Source organism: Pongo pygmaeus, chromosome X (genome assembly GCF_028885625.2).
Source record: "Pongo pygmaeus isolate AG05252 chromosome X, NHGRI_mPonPyg2-v2.0_pri, whole genome shotgun sequence".
NCBI lineage: Eukaryota > Metazoa > Chordata > Mammalia > Primates > Hominidae > Pongo > Pongo pygmaeus.
Genome location: NC_072396.2, coordinates 74,497,862 through 74,501,687, shown reverse-complemented (window position 1 = coordinate 74,501,687; position 3,826 = coordinate 74,497,862). Strand labels below are relative to the sequence as shown.

At 46.5% G+C, this 3,826-nt stretch overlaps 1 pseudogene; it reads right to left on the bottom strand.

Moving 5' to 3' along the window:
* Nucleotides 1-985: 985 nt before the first annotated feature.
* LOC129023904 (rho-related GTP-binding protein RhoG-like) lies at nucleotides 986-2,796 on the bottom strand (annotated as a pseudogene).
* Nucleotides 2,797-3,826: the final 1,030 nt, after the last annotated feature.

Here is a 3,826-nt window from a genome sequence, read left to right as displayed (position 1 = left end):
AGCAATGAGATTTAAAACCTGGATAACCGGCCGGGCATGGTGGCTCACACCTATAATCCCAGCACTTTGGGAGGCAGAGGCAGGCAGATCACCTGAGGTCAGGAATTTGAGACCAGCCTGGCCAACATGGTGAGACTCCGTCTCTACTAAAAATACAAAAATTAGCCAGGTGTGGTAGTGCGTGCCTATGGTCCCAGCTACTCAGGAGGCTGAGGCAGGAGGCAGGAGAATCGCTTGAAACTTAGGAGGCGGAGGTTGCAGTGAGCCAAGATCACGCCACTGCACTCCAGCCTGGGTGACAGAGTGAGATTCTCTCTCAAAAAAATAATAAAAATAGGCTGGGCACGGTGGCTTACACCTGTAATCCCAGCACTTTGGGAGGCTGAGGTGGGTGGATCATCTGAGGTCAGGAGTTCGAGACCAGCCTGGCCAACATGGTGAAACCCTGTCTCTACTAAAAATACAAAAGAATTAGCCGGGCATGGTGGCAGGCGCCTGTATTCCCAGCTACTCAGGAGACTGAGGCAGGAAAATCGCTTGAACCTGGGAGGCGGAGGTTGCAGTGAGCCGAGATCGCGTCATTGCACTCCAGCCTGGGTGACAAGAAAGAAACTCCGTCTCAAAAAAATAATAATAACAATAATAATAATAATAATAAATAAAACCGGATAACCTTGTCCTTCTGTGAGGCACTTGCTCAGTGGTAAATACAGTAAGGAAAGCTCCAATTAGATTTAAAAGCAGACAAGCAAAAGTCTACAATGAACAGTCCTAAGCTGCTCTGCTTAGTCATTGCCTGGCCAGGAGAGAAAAGAACAGCACTGAATGGCATCTCTTCTTACCACTTCGACAGGGGACACACACACACACACACACACACACACACACACACACACACACACACACACACACACACACACACACACACACCTTCCCACACACACACACACACACACATACACACACACAAACACACACACACACACACACACACACACACACACACACCTTCCTCCAAAAGGTCAGACCAAACTTCAAAGCAGCCACGTACAAACAAGTCTGTCTTCGTTCCTCCAAAAGCTGAATATCCTGCAGTCTAGGGTTTCTGCAATGGCTCATGCTGGCACTCTTTAACTGCTGACAAAGGAATATCACCCTTATGCTTCTCAGGTGAAGTCCCCAAGTAGCACCTAGAAGCTATAAGAGGATGCACTTCTTGGTGTTCTTCTTTGTAGCAGGGTAAAGCACAGCCCGAACAGCTTCTAAAAATACCTCATGCACCCCATCCTGCATCAGGGCCGAATATTCCAGATACTTCACAGCCCCCACCTGCTTAGCCAGGGAAGTGCCTTGCTGAGGAGTCACGGGTACTAGGCTCTGCTCCTTCAGCTTCTTCACTGTCTCAAGGTCACTCCACAGATCCCTCTTGGTGCCTACCAGCAGAACAGGCACATTGGGGCAATGCTGGGAGACCTCTGGGTGCCACTTATGCCTCACATTGGCATAAGAGGATGGGTTCCCAGTGGAAAAACAAATAACAAAGATACTGGTCTGGGGTTAGGAGAGCATTTGCAGTCATCATACTCCTCTTGGCCAGCAGTGTCCCACGTGTTCAGGCTAACGATTTGCCCATCCACAGATGTCTGGACGCTATAGTTGTCAAAGACAGTTGGGGGATATACTCCTCAGGAAAGACATTTATTGTATAACTGATGAGGAGGCAGGTTTTACCTATAGCCTCATCTCCTACAACCACACATTTGATTGTCTGCATTCTTCCCTTGTAGTCCTATGTACAAGAGAGAAAGAAAGAATATTCAGAGATGCTTGGTTAATGTAGGGAGCTATTCTAAACATTTCTCTCTGAGGAGAAGATGAGGAGGATAAGATGCCCCCCACACTCTCTATACCCTTAATGCCATAAAAGAGTCAGCTGCAAAGGGTTGTATAAGTCAAGAGTTCTTACCCTGGAGTCTGTGGACTACTAGAGGATGGGCTTCAGTAGGTCCTAGAAGCCTCTTCTGAAGTTGTGTACAATACTATGTATATGTGCATAAGTGAATTTTTCTGGAAGGAAGATCCAGAGCTGTCACCAGTATCTCACAAAAGGCTTTTTAATCTTTGGGTGAGCTCAAAAAGATTAAAAACCATTCATCCACATAGGTATTTGTGTTACACTGTTATCATAAGGTCTGGATCTACTGTATCAAAGGTACCAAAATATTGTAGGTGCTCAATAAATGATTAGTAATTTTTAAAAATTATCATAGAAGGTTTCCAGGGTTGAATCAAGAAACATGGCTCTCACTTTGGGTCTCTGGCTATAGAGCCAGCAGAGGAACCTCCATTCCTGAAAAACAGAGACATCACAATACTGGAGAGAAAGGCAGACAAGTCACACTCAGCTAAAGAAATGGTTAAGAGGGCTAGGCGTGGTGGCTCACGCTTGTATTCCCAGCACTTTAGGAGGCCGAGGTGGGCAGATCACCTGAGGTCAGGAGTTCGAGGCCGGCCTGGCCAACACGGCAAAACCCCATCTCTACTAAAAATACAAAAATTAGCCAGACACGGTGGCGCACACCTGTAATTCCAGTTACTCAGGAGGCTGAGGCAGGAGAATCGCTTGAGTCCAGGAGGCAGAGGTTGCATTGAGCCAAGGTCACGCCATTGCATTCCAGCCTGGGCGACAGAGCAAGACTCTTGTCTGAAAAAAAAAAAAAGAGACCAGGCCCAGTGGCTCACTCCTGTAATCCCAGCACTTTGGGAGGCCGAGGCGGGTGGATCACAAGGTCAGGAGATCGAGACCATCCTGGCTAACATGGTGAAACCCTGTCTCTAATAAAAATACAAAAAAATTAGCCGGGTGTGGTGGCAGGTGCCTGTAGTCCCAGCTACTCAGGAGGCTGAGGCAGGAAAATGGCATGAACCCAGGAGGCGGAGCTTGCAGTGAGCTGAGATCATGCCACTGCACTTGAGCCTGGGCAACAGAGCGAGACTCCGTCTCAAAAAAAAAAAAAAGAAAGAAAGAAAATGAAAAAAGAAATGGTTAAGAGTGTAGGCTCCGAAGTCAGGAGGCAAAACCCAGTAGTTCTCCCTCTAATCTTTGTGAACTTGTCGGGTGTTTTTTTTTTTTTTTTTTTTTGGCAGAGTCTTGCTCTGTCACCCAGGCTAGAGTGCAGTGGTGCATCTCAGCTCACTGCAGCCTCTGCCTCCTGGGTTCAAACGATTTTTGTGCCTCAGCCTCCCAAGTAGCTGGAATTACAGGCGTGTGCCACCACACCCAGCTAATTTTTGTGTTTTTAGTAGAGACAGGGTTTCACCATGTTGACCAGGCTGGTCTTGAACTCCTGGCCTCTAGTGATCCACCCGCCTCTGCCTCTCAAAGTGCTGGGATTACAGGCATGAGCCACCACACCCGGCCAGAGAAAATTTTTAACCTGAGGGTTAAATGAAAGAAGGCATGCGTAGTACTTAATTAGTCTCTCTCACATAGCCAGTACTCATTAAGCGTTAGAAGCTACTATGTCTTCTTAATAATTCTACTATTCTACTACTGGAGAAGGCAAAAATTCTGTAATATGGTTACAATGCTAGATAAACCAGGGGTCTCATCCCCTTCAACCTTATGTGAGTAAAACTACAGGTCTTAATGCCACCATACTCATCCATTTGTTCATGAATCAGTATTTCAGAGTAAATGATATGGCAGAGATGATCTCCAAGAAGCTTGTTTATTATGAGTTCCTATATTTATACCCCCATATTAATACCCCATCAATACCTTGCCTTCAATTTAGGTCCCGAAGGACTCCACTTTCTGTAGGTT